This window comes from Sebastes umbrosus, chromosome 23 (assembly GCF_015220745.1).
Source record: "Sebastes umbrosus isolate fSebUmb1 chromosome 23, fSebUmb1.pri, whole genome shotgun sequence".
Classification (NCBI taxonomy): domain Eukaryota; kingdom Metazoa; phylum Chordata; class Actinopteri; order Perciformes; family Sebastidae; genus Sebastes; species Sebastes umbrosus.
This window is the reverse complement of record NC_051291.1, coordinates 18300577-18324362: the sequence shown is the minus strand read 5'-3', so window position 1 is coordinate 18324362 and position 23786 is coordinate 18300577. Positions and strand designations below refer to the sequence as shown.

The following is a 23786-nucleotide window of genomic DNA, read 5'->3' as shown; positions in this document are numbered from 1 at the left end:
ATCGTACTTTTCAAGTATTAAACACATTATTATGTTAGACATGAAGATTTCTAAGTTAACATTAGCTTTGGTCGAGGATTAGCTAACAATAACAAACACTAGCTAGCTCTTATCTGATGAGCTACGGAAGCAAAATGTTTTGTAAAGATGTAACTTAAACTTTAATGTTGATGATGTGAAAAATTCTTAAAGGAAAAAGTGTGTTATGAGAGTACGACTTTATAATACCATATAAACAGACAGACTGGCCAGTGATGTTACTGAACCGTTTTCACCGAAAAAAAAACATTTTGTGGGGGGAATCTAATCTACAGTTCTCCACGTAGATTATAATCGCTTGAATTTAAAAACAATTCATTGAAATCGGTTGAGAAATGTAAACGTTGTAGTGCTTTTTATCCAGAAAAACGACAGCTCCCTCGTTCACTTGTACGTGTTTACAGGCCAGTCCTGACCTCCCCAATATGGCGGTGACGTTGACGTACGATCCAAAGGCCAATGAGGCCTCTTCGTATATATATCTATGGTTGGACACACTATTCTTTAAAGGGTCAGTTCACCCAAATCACAAAACATACATATTTACCTCGCCATGCTGATAGCAGTCTATTCTTAGGTTTTCCTGAAAAAATTGAGGTGACAAAATGCGTTTTTCAATGTATTTTTCAATGCATAATCAATGAGCAGCAGAAACACATTTCCTTTCACCTACGTTGTTTTGTGTTGGCGTAAGAAGGCGGATACTTCTAAAGAAGTGAAACTATCTGAATGACTAGATACCACATGGAGGAAGTAATTTGAGTGAACAGACTCTTTTGAAAGATAAAGAAAGTACAGAATTGTCATGGTGAAATTCCTCTGTCAAACACAGCGCAAACTATTATTTAAGTCTCCTCTACAGCTGTGTGGAGACTGAGTGTCTTTGACAAGCACAGTCAAGACAGACAAATGAGGTGAACATGAGATTAACACTCTCTGGCGATGTTCATCCCGTTGGCAATTTCCTTTAGAGTGAAAGGCCAAAGTGCCAGGCTGTGTTTACATGAAGCAGTGGGGAATATATATATAGTTCATACCACAGCACTATTAGTTGCTTGTTGTGGCAGGAGCTGTCCGTCTCCTCCTCCTCAAGCAGAATTGGATCGTCTGGCCTTACGGTGTTCCCTAGCAACCGTTTATAGCTCCCCTTCTGGTTTACAATCTTCCCAATGTATGTGCGCCCACGCTTGCCTAAAATTGTCCCTGATCTGGCAGAAATGTGTTACGCAATCGACCTCTTTCATTTCACATTTAAGTTCGCCATCAACATTTTCTCCTCTTGTTTTTTAAAACTCCTTCGGTTTGCGCACACACTGTTTATTAGCTTAACGACTGCCAGGATGTGCCATCTTCTTATACAAACAGCAGCGCAGCGTGCGAGAAGAAGTTTGTACAAGTCGTCTAAGCTTGTTTTTGTCACGGCTCTGTGTGCTGTAGATTCAACGGTTGTGTGACGAGAGCCATCGCTAAACAGGTGATCATAAAGATCAAATCCTCGTCTTCTTACCTGGGTCATCTCAGGATATGTAGCTCTCCGACCAAGTTAGGAAAGCTGTTGTGTAAACGATAACAGTGTGGAAGCTGGTATCTGTCAAAGAGACATTGTCGTACCATAATACATCCTGGCCTGCACTAACTGGTTTTAAAGTCCACAGTGCCCCAGAGAGGGCTTGGCGTGGATATTAAATATGTAAAATGATACATGCTGAGTGTTTTATCTCAAACAATATCGCTTCAGGTCATCATTTGTTTTTATAGAGTATGATGGACTTATTTTAAAAGAGAGGCAGTAGACACACAGAAAAATAATAAAGTGCCTGGAGTGGAGTATTTCCCACTCCACAGCGGTATGTCTGTAATGTCACGCTGTAAAAAAAAAAAAAGCCCACATCTGTCCGTCGTCACGTCTCCTCATTGACAAGAAACGTCAGAACCGTTTACACAGTGGTGTTGCTCTCCGCAGATCTCTGCCAGTCGGGTAAGTGTGGGAATGCACCTGCACACACGTTTTATTTGTCCAACAGCTCCGCATGAATGTCAAACAACACCGTCCGTTCCAACCGTTTGCAACGTCTGCAACGTCTGCACAGTGTCAACGCAAATCTTCTAAGGTCAACATTAAAGTTTTCTAAGTCACACCCACGGAGAACAATTAAATCATTGAGCTGGTGCATATAAGTTTGTTTGTTAGGTTTTCTGGGAGTCTTACGCACACATACAGACACAATTTTTTATTTCATTATGTTTAGTGAGAAGAGCTCCGTTGCTAAACCTTCTCTTTTTGTCTTGGTCCCAGCCTTCCCCGAGGACTTGTCACCATTACTAGTAGCAACGGTACACCACTCAGTCGTGAATGCTAATGCCCCTCGGCCTGGATGAGTGCTACATACATTTATCATGTGAGGAAACTGTACATGTAAACCCTTTTTTTCCCCCCCAACACTGTGCTGATAAGCTGAGCATGCCTTACGGTGAGCTATATGTGGCAGTAAAAAACCCAGCTGACTGGTTTTTCATTAAAAATAATGATGAAAAGATGCTGCTCAAACAGAGGTCAAGTATATTCTTTTTACCACTCATTTGACTGGTAGACAAAGAGAGTGAGAGAGTGGACATTACTGGTGTTGATGACAGTGTCTTGATGTGTGTGAGACATGCTTGGTCTGTCCCACATTGGAATTGAGTGATATGTTAGGGGGTGAGGTGTGTGTTCACACACTGCTGCCATGTGAGTTCTGCAGCTCATAATGGGATGCGGATTGGTGGGCTGGTAATGATAATGATAATGTAATGTGCAGCGGGGTGTTTGACACCAGACATCACCATGTCTGTGTCTGCATGAGACACCTGTGTCTTGTATCTGACATGGGAAACATCCATAACCAGCACTTTATATCCATTTTATCCACATTAAAGAGGACCTATTATGCTTTTGTGCTTTTTTCCATTTCCTTTAGTGTGTCATAGAGTTTTCTGTGCATGTAAAAAGTCTGCAAAGTTACAAAATCCAAGCCAAAGGGAGTTACTCTCCCCAACAGAAACCTGAATCCTGAACTGTCTGAAACGCCTTGCTTGAAGTCCCGCCTTTATTTCCTTAATGTGGTGATGTCACCAAGTAACACTTTTGCATAATATCTGCCAAGCGGCTAGTTAGAGCGGAGCTGGAGCGGAGTCCGAAGAGTTTCCCCGAAATACGAGTATGCACCTGAAAATAAGCATAATGGGTCCTATTTAAACATTCTCATATGCATCATTTCGACAGCTCTGTTCAAACTTCCCAAACTCCAGTTATTTTTGGGGCATTTTAATACTTTATTGTCAGTAGAGAGATGACAGGAAATGGGGAACAACACGGAACAAGGGTCCCTGCTTGGGCCTGAACCGAGGCCCCCAACCCTAAAGCCACCAGGGTGTCTTAGAAAAGTGGATAATTAAAGGTCCAGTGTGTAGGATTTCAGGGATGTATTAGCAGAAATGGAATATAATATTCATAACTATGTTTTCATTAATGTATAATCACCGAAAATTAAGAATTGTTGTGTTGTCATTATCTTAGAATGAGTCCTTCATATCTACATTGGGAGAGGGTCCTCTTCACGGAGTTCGCCATGTTTCTACAGTAGCCCAGAACGGACAAACCAAACACGGGCTCTCGCGAGAGCCTTTTGCGTTTTACATTACCTGAAGGCCACCGTAGTTCTCCGACACTAATGTGAGCCGCACAGTGCAAAACCGTGGTACCGCCAGCCGCCGTCTGACTTCCGTTGCTCTTAAAGTAGTGTTATTGTGGTAAGGATGGCCTCTGAGCGAGGCAAACGGCGTTACCACAGTTTTGCACTCGGCGGCTCACGTTACCACAGTCTTGGAAAGGGAGGAGTGAGCGGAGGGGTACTCAGTTGGTTGTAATCTGCAACCACACCATTTATAGATGTCGCCAAATCCTACACACTGTCCCTTTAAAGTACTATTGTTATACTATATTGCACACTTACCTCAATTAAGTATTTCCCACATGTATAATAGTCCATCAAAATACCAGAAGAGCCAGTGATTAAATTGCTAAATTATGACATTTTAAAATCTGGCAATCCAATTATAAATATTAGGTGTAAAATTATCCTTGCAAATTAGAAAAAAAAACCTCAGGAGTAAAAACCTGTTAAAACACATGTAATATAAGAATATAGGCCTACTACTAACAAAAACAGACATACTAGGCTACATGTGACTTTATTTCAGGAATATAGAGAGCTTTCATTAGATACAGAAATAGAACTCTGAAGGGTTATTGTTTATTTCACACATATCTGTCTGCAGGTTCCCCTTGCTGCCGCTCATTAAAACGGGGTCGCTGTAGTTGCCATTTTTTTCTTTCTTTCTGCACCGGATTGGCACCGATTGACAAAGAGTGGAGGGGAAGGAAAGACGTCTCACTCTGATATATTCTCCATCTACCAAAATAACGTATTAAATGCAGTCTTGCATGTTATAAATACTGTATGTATGTATGTATGTATATATATATATATGTGTGTATATATATGTATGTGTATATATATGTACGTACATGTATATATATATATGTATATATGTATATATATATATGTATATATATATATATATATATATATATATATATATGTATATATATATATATATATATATATATATATATATATATATATATATATATATATAATAATTTAGGTATACTGCGGGATTGCCTTGAGCTATAGAAATAAATATATATATATATACTGTATATATATATGTGTTTATTTATTATGTAGTTACTGTGTAAGTATACAGAAATGTGGTGCATTGAACATCCTTGCAAGAAGTCTAGCTGCCACCATATATGAGTAACTTAATGCAGTCCCTCTTTGATTAATTCTAGAAATAAAACAAAACTTGAAAAATACAAAAGTTTGTATGCCTGAATATGCTTTGAAGCTGGGAATAAATAACGCCCATTTATGTGGAATCGCTCTGTAAAGCAAGTGGGCCAGGTTTTCGCTCATGAGTGCGTCCTCTTCTCTAAAGACGATCTTTGTCGCTGCTGGTTAGTGACTGCTGCTGGTGGTGGTGGTGAGGAGGAGGAGGAGAGCGGAGGATCCGTGTGGACCACAGCTTGCTGCTGCAGCGGCTGAGAGGGGGACGGACACACACACACACACACTCACACACACACACACACACCGGCCGGGCTCAGTCCCTCATCATCATTTTCTACAGCATCAACCAACACACTGACTGTGCGGAGGGAGGAAACAGGAGCTGGGTTGCTGCAGACGGTGAGTTTCAACATGCATCTCTATTTTTTCCCTATCTTTTTTTTTTTTTTTGAAAGATGGAAGTTGCATTTTTTTTTTTTCCTGGTGTTGTTTCCAGTATATGCTTGAGAATAATGGTGCAGTGGTTGTGTGATTTTGATATGCACCAGCATCCCAGTGATGGTGATGGTGGTGATGGTGCTGCTGCTGCTTGACGAGGATGACCAGGTGCAAATAATATGGACGCCGATTGTCGTGTTTTTTCCTTCTCTGGATTGTGCTAAGCATCAAAGGCAGACAGCATTGCAGCCTCACTGCACTGCATGCACTGCATCTTGAACAGCAATCATGAAGGAGGAGAAAGCAATGTGTTGATCTGCTGTTGCATTGTATTGGTGGTTGGTGGTTGCAGCAGCAGCAGGGTTTGGGTTGGTGCTTGTTGTCGCTGCCGCCGGCCGGTGCAGGCAGGCCCGCAGGCTGCTGAGAGGATTATTAGATGTCTGCCAGTGATGCTGCCAGATGTAGCTCAGCTCCTCTAAGCTGTCAATCCAAGTGCTTTCACTTCAAGGCAGCATTAAGGCTGTTGTTTGCAGATGTTTAATGTATAGATATGAATAATCAGCAGGTGTCTATTGATGATCAGTATAAGGGGGGTGGTGGGGGCCTGCTATTCTTTCATTATTGATCTAATCGATTCTCCCATAGAAATAAATTACAGGGTTCTATGAAAATATTTTTCTAAATAGAGGGAAATATATTCCATATGTGTCCAAATGCATAATAAAGGACCACTGAAGATTTACTCTGCAGTTGGAGTTGACATTGGATTACAGTCAATCAGAGGAAGATGATTCAGCTTTTGGACTTCACCATTCTTAGTCTGATCATAAGCATGTGCAGTCAGTATTGGTGCTGGAAGGATTATTCAATTAATCGATTAATAATTTCAGGCAATTTTCAGGCAAAATGGCCAAACAATCTCTGGTTTTAGCTGCTTAAATGTGATGATTTGCTGCTTTTTCTTGCCTTATATGATGAACATTTAGACTATTTTATACTTAAAATGATGAATTGATTAGGATCAGCCCATGTCACCATAGAAGCTGTATCCATGCTGATATGAATGTGATATATATGTAATATGTGGCCCTTATTGCTGCATATGATTCTGTACTATAGGCCTATATTGTTTACACATTGTGATTTAAAGAAACAAAGTGATATATGTATGCAGAGTTATCCTATAGCTCAGTGGTTTAACTCCCATTGGGGCCACATGTCATTATGTTACTAAGGAACATGTGTTTGTTTGATTGGATACATGTAGGCCTAACAGATGCTTGGTTATATATTGTGTGTGTCACGCGTGACTACAAACCAATCTACGAGTAGGAAGATTGATAGTGATGGCAGTAAGAATCCCACTATCTTTGACTATGTGGAAGTGAAAGTGTGAGTTATTTCATGCAGTGTTAATAGTTGCAGTCAGCATCTGCTGTTGTTGTAACACCATGTGATACAATATGACATGTTTACTTTGACCCTCAACCATACATGAGGCATATAGGTCCCTATATATTATTAAGCATTTGCTCTTCTTTTATAGATAAAGCTTTCTAGGCTATATAGGAAGAGATCTGAGACAAGAGAGGAGGCATGTCATATACTCACTGATTTCTATGTTTTACTCTAAAAAAGGTTCAACCTTTGCATGAGGCTCTCTGCAGTTGTTATGACCTTTTTATTTGAGAATCGTGAAGTGACATTAACAGAAAATTAAGCTAGATTTTGACACTATTAGGCCTTTTTTCACAGAAGACATGGTGATATAATGCCACAGAGGGGAAAGCACCGGTGTAAACAATCACATTAAATGATGGCCATGAATAGAGCGGAGCCATCATTAATGTTATTGGTGTGCTTTTCCCACTATAACCAGTCAAAATGTATGCTGTGAATGTTATCCCATACCTCAAATTAATCTAGTACATCTTATTTTGAAAATGAAAATGGACTGCTGTGGCATGTTATGGCATGGCAGGTATTTTGTGTGTTGGCACCACAGCTGGCGTTGGCGAGCTTTTCTCCCACCGCCAAGACACATCAGTAGACATGACCTCCGTCTCCTGTGACAACTCCCCAGACTTGCCAGTGCAGAGCCAGCACTGAGCCATTACTCACGGCAGATGCAGTGTCATCGTCACTCTCCTGCTCTCCCGGTTATCCACGGCCCATTAGACAGCAGTCAGGTGACGGAGCTTATGGCGGGCTCTCATTCTCATTCCATCGCCTTAAGTGATGACACTATTTCCAGACACTGGAGATGCATAATATTGTCTTTCAGGCTGTTTGGAGATTACAGGGTGGAGGTCATGACTTCCTTTCATTTCACTCAGGTGAGACTGAAACGGCAGATTTTTAAAACCAGAAAAAAAAAGTACAAAACTCTATACATCCAGTTATAGGGAGAAACTATATTCATTGATTTAATAAGATTCATTATCTTTAAAGATGACATTTTGATTGAGTAATTTCTCACAAATGTCTAAAAATAATTGCTATAAAAACATGGAAGGAAGCCTCATGTGCAGCCTATATATTGTGATTCTGATACATTTGCATATTATTATCAATTATTTTGCCCATTATTTTCTTGCTTAATCATTAATTGATGGTTTTGTCTGTAAAATTTTTTAAAAAAAGGTGAAAACTGCATGTCACGATTTAAGAGCTACAACGATTAATCGATTAGTCGTCAACTATTAAATTAATCACCAAGTATTTTGATGATTGATTAATCATTTTGAGTCATTTTTTTAAGAGTTGTGGAGAAAACAAGACATTTGAGGACGTCATCTTGGGCTTTGGGAAACACTGATTGCCATTTTTCACCATTTTCTGACATTTTATAGAGCAAAGAACTAATCAATTAATCGAGAAAATAATCAACAGATTAATCAACAATTAAAATAATCGTTAGTTGCAGCCCTACGCAATTTCCCTAATGTCCATGGTGACATCTTAAAATTGCTTCTTTTGTCCAACAACAAGTTGAAAATCCAAAGATATTCCGTTTAGAATTATATGAAGCAGAGAAAAATTGCAAATAATCACATTTGAGTGTTTCTGCTATAAAAAAAAAATGACATAAGTAATTAATCGGGTATTAAGGTAGTTCTGTTGAATGACTAATCAATTAATTGTATCAGCTTTTTTTAATGAATCATTTACTCTATGAAATAGGGCTGGGCGATATGGCAAACATCTTCTATCCCTGTGATTGGCCAAAGTCTCCAGTCACGGGATGGATTTTCTAAAGCCTGAAACAGAGCCATGATGAGGTGCAGGAGTCTAGTTATCTCTCAGAACACTTGAATTACAATATGCTGAAAGGTTATTATGGAATTTTTGCCCAATGATGCCAAAAACATACTGCCACTTTAACATAGGCACACTATACGGAAAATCAAAATTCAAAAAATGCATATTAGCAACACTACAGCTCATATGAGTGGGATTTTGGCTTGTAGCCCACACAGTCCCTGATATACTGAGGAAATAATGTGAGAAAATTTGCACATCTGCATTTTTTCCAGCTGCATAATGTTGCTGTATGTTTTGTTGTGTATTTGTAACACTGCTGGAGTTATGGTTTTGATTCTCCGTCCCTGCTCTGCCTCAGGCAACGCTGCAACTAGGAAACAATGCTTCTTCTTATTTTTAATTCATCCCTAGAGGTTGAACTCACTCCCTAGTCCCTACATAAACAACCTCCACTGAAGTATGCAGGTGCACGTGTTAATGAAGTCATCCTGTATAGATTTAGAAACCCCTGGCTCACGTATATGAGACCCAGACCGAGCTGCAGCCAAATGAATACAATTAGCATCATAGATAGTCTTGTATGTGCTTTGGGTTAATAACATCAGCACCCTGCGGCGATGATGGTGGGCTTGGGGGTGGGGGGGGTGGGAGGTACATAAACACCCCCACAGCCTTGGCTCACAGCTGGACATGTTTGGGTGGCTGTTTCCATTAAGGGACCAGGACATGTTAAATTAGCATGACTGGCTGAAGATTGATGAATTGGAAAATGGGGTAAAGTTAAAGGCGGGTGGGTCTGGAGTGGTGGAGTGGGACACTCTGCTGCTGCTGGTGGATGTCTCAGAGAGCAGATGCTGTTGTTCTCGCTGCCTTCCATAAAAAGACAGATGGTTTGTTGTTGTGTTTTTTTTGTTTGGAAGATGATGTTATATTGCTTGGAGATGGGAGAGACCCAGTTTTTTGCACAATTAAGGACCGGAATGAGGAGCACATTACAACTGTGTTTGATTTCTGCATGAGGGTTTTAATGTCTGGTACATTATAACAATGTGATTTGTACTGTAAACACTAAACTAAAGCTGACACAATTAGTTGATTAGCAATTAGTCAGTGCTGATAACTGAGATAGTTTCAGGCACTTTTCAATCAAAAACTCCAATATGAGGATTTGCTGCTTTTCTCTGTTTCGTATCATTGTAAACTGAGTATCTTTGGGTTTCGGAGCCTTGGTCAGACAAATATTATAATATTATAATTATAATATGTATTTAAATGTGTCACCCCGGGCTCTAGGAAAGTGTGATGTCCATGTTTCACAATTTTCTGACATTTTATAGATAATCATATGGACAAAATGACTGATCGAGAAAATAATCAACACATTAATTGATAATGAAAATAAACACCATACACAGTATCTCTGTATAAGAGTATATACAGATTATTTTATTATATGTTTTAAGTCATCCCTTGAGGTTTATAAACCAGGAGGAGAGAGGAGAGGAGAGGAGAGGAGAGAAGAGAAAGGAAAGGAAAGGAAAGGAAAGGAAAGGAGAGGAGAGGGGAGAAAGAGAGGAGGAAAGGAGAGAAAAGGAATGGAAAGGAAAGGAAATTAAATACAAGGGAAGGAGAGGAGAGAAGAGAAGAGAAGAGAAGAGAAAAGGAAAGGAAAGGAAGGAAGGGAATGGAAAGGAGAGGGGGGCAGACAAGAGGAGAGGAGGGAAAGTGGAGAGATGAGAGGACAGGACAAGAGGAGAGAAAAGGAAAGGAAAGGAGAGGAGGGACTAGAGGAGATGAGAGAAACAGCTTTAAGCTTTAACAGCTATAACAGCTTTAAGTGAAATTATAGAGAAAAAAGTAATAAATATAGGCCTCGCCTGTATCCCGATAGAAACAATATTACATTTTTATATCGTTTTGACAGTATATATGGTTACATTGCCCAGCCCTATAGCACAGTATGGGGAACAGAGTTAGAAAAGCATGTGTGGAATGACTAAGGAAGAGGAAAGTAGAGCTGCAGTGAGGAGAAGCCGAATAAAGAAGAGGAGTGGAGAAGAGAGGAGAGGAGCGATGTGCTGCTGCGATCACCAGCTGTGTGCCCGACCGCATCTGAAGTAGAGCAAGAGACTGGAGATTAATAAAAGGAGACATAGCATGCCACTCCTCTACTATACACACACACACACACACACACACACACACAGTCATTCTCACATGATAAATAAGCTTTAAAAGGTCTATAATTCCTACATACATGTTGTTTTTAGTGTCCGATGAGGCCCTTTTGAATCGACTGTATATCAGTAGGTGTGAGTCTGCTGCATGAGTTGTTTTGTGTGGATCAGGTGGGCAACAGATGGGAGAGTGGGTGAGAGCAGAGGAGTTGCCAGACTGGTAGTAGCTGTCACTGTAAAAAAAAAAAAACAGCAATATCCGTCTGAACGGCTGATTTAATTTTACACACTGAGCCATATGCAGGCAAAGATGATTTGTTTTCAACACGGCAGACGATCCCAATCATGTTAAATCCACTCGTAGCTGAGGAAAATGACACAGTATGTAAAGTTATATTAAAAGGAATATGGTTTATAGAGCTATTTTTAAGGGAAACAAAGGAGGAACGCTGAAATCCCAGTGGTGGGAGCTTAATTCATTGTACACTACAGGCTTAAAAATAATATTATACCCCCCATCCACCACAATCTTTGTCACAGCTCTAAAATGATTAGCGAGGATTTGGGTCAAAAAGAAGAAGCCATTAAAGAGCTCCTCTTTATCACACCAATTGGTTCGAGGCATGCAGCGTCACGTGACGGGCGTGAGCCAACCAGCCCTAACGATGATTATTAAAGATGTTTTTACAGGCCCATAATTGAATCTGTCAGCTATGGATGATGTTTTTTAGGACTTTATATGGGAGGATAGAATTTTCCTTTTCTCACAGGTAGACATCTTTTACCCCCAGCCATGAGGAGAGATTAGTCTGATGGGGAATTTATCTCAGAGCCTTTACACATGAGTTGTAGAGTGTGAAATTATGTATTGCTTTTTAAGGCATTTCATCGGCCCGAAGCGGACCCCTAATGCTCCCTGATATGGCGAGACTGGTGTCATTTTCCTACACCTTAGGGTGCATTTGTAGAATATTCTGGTGTATCCATAAATGTCTCCCCTAGTATTTAGTAAAAGTTGCTCTCAGCAGCATTTGTGAGTCTTCTAGTGGCATTTTTACTGTTGTGGGAACTCCTAGTAGTAAGACTTCAGAGGACACTTTATAGTGAGCATCTGCTAATCGTCAGTTTGCGTATGGTGTGGGAAACGGTTCAATGGAGCCCCGCATGTGTCCTCAATCCTATTCGTCTGACCCCAGAAAGAAGGCCTTTTTCTGAAGCCTTCTTTCAATAAGCGCCCTCTGGTCGTACTGAAAGAATGCCTTTGTAGAAAATAAAAGAGATAAACTGTCCAGCGAGCAGATGATGAGGACGGAGAACAGAAGGAGTTCTCAGTGTGGAAAACACATCTATCAGCTTGAAGATGTGTCTGCTAACTGATAAACCAATTAAAGGCAGACAGATCCTCGTCTTTATGGGCCTTGAAGAGAGAAAGAAAGAAACGTGTAACATCTGTCTTCTTACACATGCTTTGTTTACTCCAACTTTTAATTTTATTTAAACTGTATAGTCCCAGATGTCCACACTGTGTGGTGCAGGGTCAATAGAAATCCCCATATGACTCCACGTGTATACAGTGCTGCTCAACGGAATTATGAAGATATTTTCAATAGGGGTGTCCGAAAATATCGATGCACTTGAGTATCGCAATATTATGTTGTGGTACTGTATCATTTCTCAAAAAACACTTGATTTTTAATTAATGCAAAGATTTGTCAGACGTTTTGACTGTTGTCAGGCTATTAAATAGGCGTTATCAGTCGCTATAAGCCCCATAAATGTGGGTCAGTAGGGGCCTACTATACCCACTAGTAGGCTCTATCATCTATTCAAATAGTAGATCACCGAAAAAAGGTATAATAGAATACAACAGCAACCTCTAGCAACCGTATAATTATGCAAAACACAGGACTTTCACCCAGGAGACCAGAGTTTGCATCCCGTGTGAAACCAACAATGTGTAGTTGTCTTTGTGTTAGTAGTTATTTTAAAGTTGTTTTTTTTATTGCCTAAACCTAAAGAAGTTGTAGTTTTGTTGCCTAAACCTGAAGAAGCCTTTTTGTTTGTGTTCAGAAAGTGACTTTTCATTCAGTTTTTCAACACGTTAGAATGTGTTGCTGTTAAGTTTCACTTTCACAACATAGTAGGCGTAGTAGGCCCCTACTGACCCACATCTATGGTGCTTATAGCGACCGATAACCTCTATTTAATGGCCTGATAACGGTTAAATCGGGTGGAGTTGTGGCAGACAGTGGTTCATTTTGTGTTGTGTTTAAAACCCTCCACCACTACATACTAGTGTTGTAATCCATTTTCATCCGATTTTATGCATACGATGGTGTTCTTTATACTATAACAGATTTATATCGCCTTGCTTACAGTATCACAACATATATTTTGAATTGTAACCCCTGTATCATGACACGTATCGTATCGCCAGATTCTTTCCAATACACACCCCTAATTTTCAATGGGTTATGTAAAGAGATGAAATGTACTGCGGCTAAATTCTTGTATTTTTCTTCTCTATATATAGTAAAGAAGATCTTTCCTGTAATTAGGGGAGACAAACTAACAGTGCATAGGATTTTGACAGCCAGAGTTCCTGAATATACTGTAAAATGACAGCAAACAGACGTTTCGGTTCATTGATTTAAAAACCAGTTTGATGATTCAGTTGTAAACAACCCATAAACGCATTTTAATGTCCTCTCAGCGCGCGTTTCCTGTCAACGGACCATGATGCAGTCCATGACTTACTGTAAGAATAACTCATTTCCTGTTTGTTCTTGCTCAGCATCATTTGATGCCTCTGGACATCGGCCCATAAAAGTCAATGGCGTTTCACATCAGTGATAATGCCCCACCCTGTCACTCTAGCCACTCTGTCCTCTCTGTCTCTCTCTCTTTCACCCCTAAAACTGCTGAGCTGGCTGTTTTTTTTGGGGCTGCCAGATACTCTGCATTGTCCCGTCAGAGCCAGGCTGCTTTACTCACCTTGCCTTTTTTGCACCCCCCCTTCCCCCGGCTGCTGTTGTAGCACTTTAGCTTATTACAGTTGGACGTGAGATATGAGACAACCCGCACTTTGTTTGAAGATGTAGATATCGGCTTGAAATGAAACAAACTTTCAGTGATTTTCTCTCTGAAACTCTGGCTGGTGCTGATCAAAAGGGAGGATCAGATTGATCTCCATGATATCTGTTCTGTGGGGAGGAGATAACCCTGATGTCCCCGCTCAGACTGCCAGGAAAAAACCGTGATGATATCACACAGCTAGATTTAAATCACTGAACAAAAGGGAGGGTGTATACAGAGATTTAGTAGGGCCTTAGAGGATTTTACCTGCCTATCCTTTAGAAATTATTCTAATTGTTAATTAGGGCTGTCAAAGTTAACGCGATAATAACACGTTAACTCAAATTTGTTTTAACACCACTAATTTCTTTAACACATTAATGCAACTTGTGATTTTTTAGGTTGTAGTGGGCTCAGTTTTTAAGCTATAGTGAAGATATGTGAAACTAGAAAACCTAAGGAATCCATTGGTACCATGTCATACTAGCTTGTCACGAAGGAGGTTAAATAACGCTCCAAACTTACACAAAATTTTGTTGAGGAGAAAGTGGTATGGCTATTTTCAAAGGGGTCCCTTGACCTCTGACCTCAAGATAGGTGAATGAAAATGGGTTCTATGGGTACCCACGAGTCTCCCCTTTACATACATGCATTTTCTGATAATCACATGCAGTTTTGGTCAAGTTATAGTCAAGTCAGCACACTGACACTGACAGCTGTTGTTGCCTGTTGGGCTGCAGTTTGCAACGATATGATTTGAGCATATTTGTCATTGTTTGTGTTGTTAATTGATTTCCTATAATAAATATATACATACAAACATTTGCATGAAGCGAGCATATTTGCCCACTCCCATGTTGATTATTGTATTAAATACTTGACAAATCTCCCTTTTAAGGTCCATTTTGAACATGATAGAATGTGACTGTTTGATTAATTTGCAATTAATTGGGATTAACTATGGACAATCATGTGATTAATTGTGATTAAATATTTTTAATCGATTGACAGCCCTATTGTTTAACAGGTTTTTGCTTTTAATTATTTTAGTTGTTACTGTAAAAGCTTTTTTGGCACAAATGCTAAAAGAAACTAACACTACACCTGATCATGAATCAGCTCAAAACAGGCAAACTTTTGAAAAAAAAATGTTGTCCCATTTATCCCAAAGATGAGGATGTACAGTATATGCTGTGTATCTTACACAGCATATACTGTACATCCTCGTCTTTTTATACAACATTCTCTGTGTTAATAATAACTACTATCTTCTGGTCACCATCTATCACCAGGAAGCATGGAACATAATTTTTCAATTTGTAATGCCAAATTAACCGTCTCTCTTACAGAAGACATTCTGCTTAACCTCTCTTTTAATAATAGAACTGTTTCCTCACAGCTTCTCGTGCTCGTACAGATAATTAACTGTTTTAATGACTTGGCTGGGAGCCAGTAGCTGGAGTTTTGGCAGGATAGCCAAATGTTTTACTGAATGATGAATGTCTGGGATGTCTTGTATCCCCATTTGTGGAAGGGCATGGCAAGGGAGGAAAGTGCCTGTAACCTATGTGTGACACGTTGTGCTCATTATAACGTCCTAAATAGTTTTGTTTTTATCTTTACACCTACATTAATTGATTTATTGGCCACATGGGCACAGGGCAGCGAGCTGTAAACACAACACTGACATATTAGCACCTTTGTAAAGTTAATATGGGGAACAACTTGGCAGTAGCAACAGTAGCTAAATGAAGCATTAGTATTTATGTGTTGTGTTCCCACCAGCCACCTGACAAATAATCTGATATTCACTCTCTAATATAATAAATCATAATATATAAATAATACCATATATAATCCTAATTAGGGCTGTCAAAGTAAATGCAATAATAACGCATTAATGCAAATATGTTATAACACCACTAATTTCTTTAACTTGCGATTTTGTTTATAGTGGGATAAGATATAGTGGCATCATATGAAACTAGAAAAAACCTAAGGAATCCACTGGTACCGACCATATCATACTAGCTTGTCACGAAGGAGGTTAAATAACAATGCAAACTTACGCAAAATTTTGACGAGGAAAAACTGGCTTGTCCATTTTCAAAGGGGTCCCTTGACCTCTGACCTCAAGCTATGTGAATGAAAATGGGTTCTATGGGTACCCATGAGTCTCCCCTTCACAGACATGCCCACTTTATGATAATCACATGCATTGTTTTGTGTTGGTAATTGATTTCCAATAATACATATACATTTGCATAAAGCAGTATATTTGCCCACTCCCATGTTAATAAGAGTATTAAATACTTGACAAATCTCCCTTTTAAGGTACATTTTGAGCAGCTAAAAAAGCACGATTAATTTGCGATTAACTATTTTAATCGATTGACAGCCCTAATATAGAAATAGTTAGCTCTATAGCTGCTCAATGCTCCATGCTAGCCGTTACATTTGTCTTTCTGCTCTAAAAACAGCTGCCTCAAATCGACACTGATGAGAGCTGCGTGAGAGAATCAAAGCAGTAAAGTCGTGAGCCGTAAAACCAAAACAATGAGCTGAGATATGCTAACCCGCTCTGTAGATTGTGTTCGCATATTTCCGTATAGCAGCTGGGAACTGGCTGGCAACCGGCCGGCAGTCGTCTGGCAACCGGCTGGGAGGGGAAACTCTATAGGTGGGTGCATCTGTAGCCATTTGATCCATCTAAAAATATTGATTAGAGAAGCTTTAAAAAAGTTTGCAAGCCATATGAACTTACTGTTTTTTCCTCAGCTGACAGCAATATGATTACCTTTGTCACATGATATTAAATAAATTCTTCAAATGCAATGTTCTTTAATGGAAACGCCATGGACACAAGCTTGTTGTGCCATAAAAATGACGTTATCTAATATGACATTTGAGCGCATCCCACATTCTTTAAATTGTAATCACTTCCATGCCTGGGAAGGAAGGGCTGCACACGGCTCTGCACTATACGCCCGTTTGCCCAGCTTTTTTTTTTCCCCCAGTGTGTCCTCCCAGCATTTTCCCACCATATACACACTGCTGGTATTGACCCTCAACCCACTCCATCTCTCCTCCACCCTCCGCTCCGATCCATGACTCACAAAGCCCATTTAACCTTTACCCAGCGCTCGGTTGCTACCCACCGGCTGCAAGCAGCAAATCTCACCTTTTTTTTGTAGTTACTGCTAGTTTTAATGGAATTGTTGGGGAATATATAGCCGTTGGCTGTCTGTGTGCTGTTGACATTTTGTTCTTTTTCAATAGATGCAGTCCTATGACATACTTATTAACATAATTTTACCAACAAATCAAGATGAGGAGAAGAAAAAGAAGAAAAAGCTGTCTCAAAGACCACTGGTAATGATATCAGTGTGTCCTTTCTAAAGCCTTCTAAAGGAAACCCCTTCACCTTGTTATATATTCAGTCAAAGCCAGCCATCCATTACAGCTATGTGATATATTACCTGCCAGATATTCCCTCTACAAAAGGCCCATTAATAAGTGGAAGAGCAGCTACTTTTCTAAAACGGGTATCACATACTTTTCCCACACTCGTTTCCTCAGTGTAAACACTCCCATAAGAGCTATCGGGTGTCCAGGGAGTGTCCCGCACCTGTCGGATCACATGAACTGTCACTTGTTTGGTCAGCGATGATGACACAGTTGTATCTGTTTTCTTTAAAAGGTTTAGCAATCTATCTATAGACACACACACATCAGTACTTGACTGATACAGCCTGTGATACATTTTATGATATTTGAATATTAAATATAGCACAGCTTTGATGCGGCTCTAATGCATTTTGTGGCTACCCAACTCTCTATTAAATCCTTATCAATTATTTCTCTAGTCATACATCAGTCTTTATGCTCCTCTCCTTAGAGGTTGGAGATTTCAGGGGAAGACCTGACTGATGTGTGTCTGCCTTATACAACAAAGAGAATATTATATAGAATACTTCTTTTTTTTGTGTGCCCAGGAGACTGATAACAATGTAGACCACTATTCACGCTTCATAAATGTTGTAGCAGTGACCAGCCTGCTCTCAAAAAATGTTTATGAATGAGAAGGTCTTTACCTCCGTCTCCTTTTTTTATGCATGAAATAATTTCATGGAGAATCAGCGAGGAGCAGGCTAGAGTCTGACATTCAATTATTAATGCAAAAATTCACAAAAAATTAATGAATATTTGCTGAGTTTCTCTTAACTGTTTTCTTTACAGTCTATAATAATAAATTATTTTTGGGGGGTTTTGACTGTTAGACAGACAAAACATGTAGAGCTGCAATAATTGATCGATTAATCAATTAGTTGTTAACTATTAAATTAATAGCAAACTATTTGGATAATCGATTAATCGGTTTGAGTAATTTTTTAAGAAAAAAAAAGTAAAAATTCTCTGATTCCAGCTTCTTAAATGTGAATATTTCTGGTTTATTTACTCCTCTATGACAGTAAACTAAATATGTTTGAGTTGTGGACAAAATAAGACATTCAAGAACGTCATCTTGGGCTTCGGATAAAACACCGATCGACATTTTTCACTATTATCTGACATTTTATAGACCAAACAACTTATCGATAAATCGACAGATTAATTGACACTGAAATGAATCGTTAGTTGCAGCCCTTAAAAAAAGCAATATGAATAAGTCAGCTTGGGCTTTTTTCTATTGTCAGATATTTTATAGACTAATGGATTAATGGAGAAAATAATAGGCAGATAATTTAATAATAAATAGTCTTTAATTGCAGCCCCGTTCTTATGATGTTAAGTGGCTTTCAGGTCTATTATTGACCATTATTCATCTTTAATAATTCAGTTTTCCTGTGTTTGCGTGATATTTTCGTCTTGCAATATGACATCATTTTATAGGAATTCAGATGGCAGCTACAACTACAAATCCACCTATAATGTAATACTTTATACTGTCTCAGACATTGAATTAACACCTGAACTCACCTGAAAATGGCTAAAAATAACAACAAGTTAAGATGCCCTTGACTGCTATTTAATCTGTAGTACTGAATTATATTATACGGTGTTTTTTTATTCACTGTCTGTCTTGTAGGTGTGCTGCGAGCTACCCAGGACGACTGACTGTAGGTGAATAATTGATATCCTCTCACATGTGCAAAAATATATATCTTTCTTGCTCAGAAGCACCGCCACTGCTTTGGTGTATCAAAGCCGGGGCCACAAAATACTATACTGAGTGATGAATTATTGAGTGCTTTGCCGCTCTTGTCACTTGCACTCACAATGCTGCATGTAGCAGGGTCGAATTTGGGATGATTGGGGGGGGGAGATGTACTGCCCTTGTTCTGTCAGAGAAACGGGAGAGGGATACGGTCTAAAAATCCGGTTTAGGATTCGTTTGTGGTTGTTCCATCTTACTTTTCTTCTTGTTGTGATTTGGAATCTACTGGCTTTTCTCACCCAAGACCCACACCGGAACATTCACATTAACCCACGTTGATTAATAGTGTGTATCAGGTATCACAAATCAATTAAGTGTCAGCGCACGGGGGTTGTATTGACAACGAGATTATTGATCTCGGGGATTAGGTGCGGGGACCCGGAGGGCAGCTGAAAGCAGAAGCCCCCTGTTTTTTTAGACAGCTGTGTGATCTTTCACAAGCTCATTAACACGGGCCGGAGTGGCTTAACTCAGTTTATCTTCGTTAGCCAAAATCCCAGCAGTCAGATGGACATTTTGTTAGACGGAGCCTCCTCTAGTAGCCTAAAGACAGGGGATTCAGTTCTCACTAGAGCCAAAAAAGGCTTTCATGGCCGGTCATGTTTTTGCACGAGAGACACAGAACCGTTATCTTGCTCAATACCTCCTTTATTTTAGCTAAATCTGAGTGAGACAATAAAGACTTCCTTAAATGAACAATGAATAACAGTTCTATCATAATGAAAATACTGTCCTGGCCCGTCCCAATGTAAACCCTGGGCCACTTTGCCGCGAGGTATATTCTCATCAGCTCAAGCAGCATCTGTTTTTAGAGTACCAAAGTGCTGACTGCGGCCGTTGTATAGACATAGCCTCTCTTTTACAGCTGGGTCCGTGCCGTCTGGCCCCGCCACGAGCTCAGCATCACCGGCCAACGAGGCTGCACAGCCCCATTGGCAGCAGTGAACAGCGTAATGCCTGTATGTGTGTGTGTGTGTGTACGCAACCAGAGATCGAATGATAGCAAGCTGCTAGGGTCTGCTACTTTGGGAGGTCCATCAGAGCTCATTTACGTTAGTACTGAGGCCTAAAAGATGCTTTTTGTGTCAGAAAGTGTGGCAGGAAAACTTGATGTACGTGTTAACATGAACATTTATAGTCAACAGGAAGGGCTGATCTCTATCTACACCTAAGTCAAATTTACCCTCCAGGTCTATAGGCTGGCCTAAACGGGGGACATGTTGTTCTGTATCTATACTCAGTGCTCCTCAGATCGTCCATGTTGGCTATTAGCCTTGTGGTAGCAGATGTTGGTACAGCTAGAGTGATATGATCCAATGATTCTTGCCTTTTGCTGCAATAGAACCAAACAGCGTGCTTAAAAGCAGGGTGATTAGATAAGAGCTGAGAAAATCACCATGGTTTCTGCATTGAAAGCTGCTTTAAAGTATAGAATTTATTCAATGTATTCTCATACAACGGTTCGTACGATATCTTACGAAAAGTTATTCCTCATTTTTTGTGCACTTTCTTACGAATGCTCAGTGCCAATTTTCGCTCCAGTCTTTTCAAAATAAACTTCTGTCTTCACAGGTAAACAACTTGGTTATGTTTAGGAAACAAGACTACTTAGTTAGGTTTAGGAAAAGATCGACTTGGTTAGGTTTAGGCAACAAATAAAACTGCTTATTTAGGTTTAGGAAAAGATCAACTTGGTTAAGTTTAGGCAACAAAGAAAACTACTTAGTTAGGTTTAGGAAAAGATCGACTTGGTTAGGTTTAGGCAACAAATAAAACTACTTATTTAGGTTTAGGAAAAGATCGACTTGGTTAGGTTTAGGCAACAAATAAAACTACTTATTTAGGTTTAGGAAAAGATCCACTTGGTTAGGTTTAAGCAACAAACAAAACTACTTAGTTAGGTTAAGGAAAAGATTGACTTGGTTAGGTTTAGGCAACAAACAAAACTACTTAGTTAGGTTTAGCTTTAGGAAAAGATAGTTAAGTTACGCCAGACCGGAAGAGGTTACGCCAGGCTGGTAGTGCCGTAACTTACTGAAATTATGTGACAAAAACTACTTAGTTAGGATCAGGAAAAGGTCATGGTTTGGGTTAAAATAACACCAGAAGTGGCGTAAATTAAGTACGGAAGTTACGTGACAAATTCAGCATTGACTTCTGGTTTCACACGGGACACGAACACCGGTCTCCTGGGCGAAAGTCCTGTGTTTTTTGACACACCCATCCAACCCGACCTCCTCCCTATGCTGCATTTGACGCTCTTTATACTTCCTGGTTCACAATTACATGAATTATATACGGATTGTGGGATATATACGAATTACAGTGCATTTACTTTTCATAGGTATAGCTACGACCGGTGTATGAGAACAGCCTGATTTATCGTTTTAGATGATCCAGCTGGTTTACTTGCTGATTTGTGATTTAACCATGACGTTCTTGATACTACTCTCCAGAGACGGAGAAGGGAAGAGGGGGTTGATTAAAGTGATGTTAGTAATGGTCAGAGATTGGCAGGTGCGAAAGAAACCATCTCTTGACATATTGATTTTACTTCTGCTCCAAAAGCCACGTCAGGGTGTCAAAGGATAAGCAGTCCTCCTCAGTTCCAAGATTGGTGTCAGATAATGAGGTTATTGGGACACACACACACACACAGAGAGTCTTTTCTCAATGGATTGTCATTGTCAGACAGTTTTTTATCCAAAGGGTTTTAATAGCAAGATATTGTAAAACGTGCAACTCTTTGAGCCTCAGACAGGCGTGGCCGAGCCCGCGGTCTGTTTTGTTCACTGGATTTGACTGTAGGTTCATGTCGTGTCATTGTGAATTTGTTTAAAGAAAATCAGGGCAAAGGTGGGAAGCAAATAAAGTAGGTTTGTGTGTGGGTTCATGTGTGTATGAATTGCAATATATAGACGATGGACTTGTGTCCAATTCATGCTACGATGATCCTGCACACCACAACAAGGAAGAAACAACATCTCTGTGTTACCGAACCATGACAGCATCCAAATAGGTCCGACCGAGCTCTTTCATTTTGTTGCCCAGGTGAGGTCGTGAATCACGGCTGTCACATGGTTCAGGATGGCCTCAGGAACATTTGCATAAGGCTTCTTTTGTTATAGCCCACAAATTGTAGGCGCTCAATTAATAGAGTTGAGAGCTATGGAGGTGAAAGCCATACAACGGGCTGTCGTTATTTGCCCTCAAGGGCCATAAACAAATACAAGCACTTCTAAATGCGTGAAAGCAAAGCACACGAGAGCCCTGGCTGGTGGCTGTAGTGCTTAATGCTGCTGTTTAGGTAGCGCTGTTGTTTTTTCTGCAGTCCTTTTTCAGGACTTGACTTTTAATGTCAAGTCTAGCCGGTCTAGTGAAGTGTGTGTTTTAGAGCTTTCACGTTCAGTCTAGTGGAGCTGCTGAGTGGAGTGTAATTAGTCACTTTGTGTTAGCCCTGCACACACACACAGATGATCACATCTCGCTCCAATCATGCGCATCCTACTCTACATATTAGCATTTCACCGTTCTCACTGTTGTCTTATGTTGCCCAAACTGTTCATGATGTCCCACCTGAAATGTTGTTGGATCTATTCTAAACATATCCATTACAAAATCCATTTATATGTTCAGTGAAATTGCCAAAGCTCTGTGCGCCTCCGGATGATGAACCCAGACAAGACAGCGTTTGGTTTTCCGACAACATTCACAAATCAAGTATGGCTATTTTGGCCATGGTTGATGAAACGTTGGTATCCACGGAGGTACAGTAAAGCTTGATTTTTGGGACGGGGTCGCGAGTGTCAAGCATGGCCAAAGTGACATCACACCATCAAACACGGCCCTTTGCGGGGATCCATGGGCAGGTTTTTGCCTATCCGTGCACATCCAACATTTTCTAACTATGCAGACGTGGATGGGCGGAGAAAATGGAGAACCTTGAGGAGCTGTGAGAATGTCGGTTTTGCCGAGTACAAAAGCTCATCAGCTCATGTCCTTGCGACAGGTTTAACCGAGGCTTAAGCCCCTCCTCCTCTCCGGCAAGTCTAGCGCGAGTGACGCGAATGAACACTGTCCACAGGATCCGTCTTTTCCACACTTCCCATCCTTTGTCTACGTAAGCAGCCGTGCAAAGGAATTCTGGTAGTGTAGCGTTGCGTTTTGAGAGACAGGCGGTCGCGTTGCCCGCTCCTCATTTGCATAAAGTTGACATATAGGCTACTCTATGCAAATCAAGGGCGTCCGGCACGACCTGCTGCCTTTGGAAACTCATGAAAAATGTTTAAACTAACCATTGTCGATCTAAAATGAAGACAGATTCATCAACTGCATGGCTTATTTCTCGCCTAAAGTGTTCAGAAACACATTTCAAAAACTATTTTCGTGATATATGAGAAAAAAAGTTTCCAAACGAGTCGCCATGTTGGTTCCAGTTTGAAAACTGGGAGCAGCAGCCCACGAGTGAAAGCGTTCGTCCAATCAGGTGCTATATAGTGCCAAGTGGCAGCCCATCAAGCATCCAATGCTGGGAAGCGAGGCAATTCCCTGCATCCGCATGAGTAACGCAAGGTCAAAATTTGCTTCGCACTTGGTGTGAACGCAGCATTAGACCCCTCCTTGAACCATGTGCCTCCAGTAGGCAATGTGATCCATCGAGGTCATACTGTATGTGAAAAA

At 40.2% G+C, this 23786-nt stretch overlaps 1 protein-coding gene across 12 annotated transcripts in view; it reads left to right on the top strand.

Moving 5' to 3' along the window:
• The first annotated feature begins 5095 nt into the window (after positions 1–5095).
• nrcama (neuronal cell adhesion molecule a) overlaps positions 5096–23786 on the top strand; it is a 76276-nt gene continuing 57585 nt past the window's right edge. For 6 of the 12 annotated variants that reach the window (XM_037760543.1, XM_037760549.1, XM_037760541.1 and 3 more), the window contains exon 1: positions 5096–5333. The gene's annotated coding sequence lies outside the window, so the exon portion shown is untranslated. The remainder of the gene's footprint in view (positions 5334–23786) is intronic. The other 6 variants (XM_037760548.1, XM_037760550.1, XM_037760545.1 and 3 more) reach the window with 2 other exon arrangements.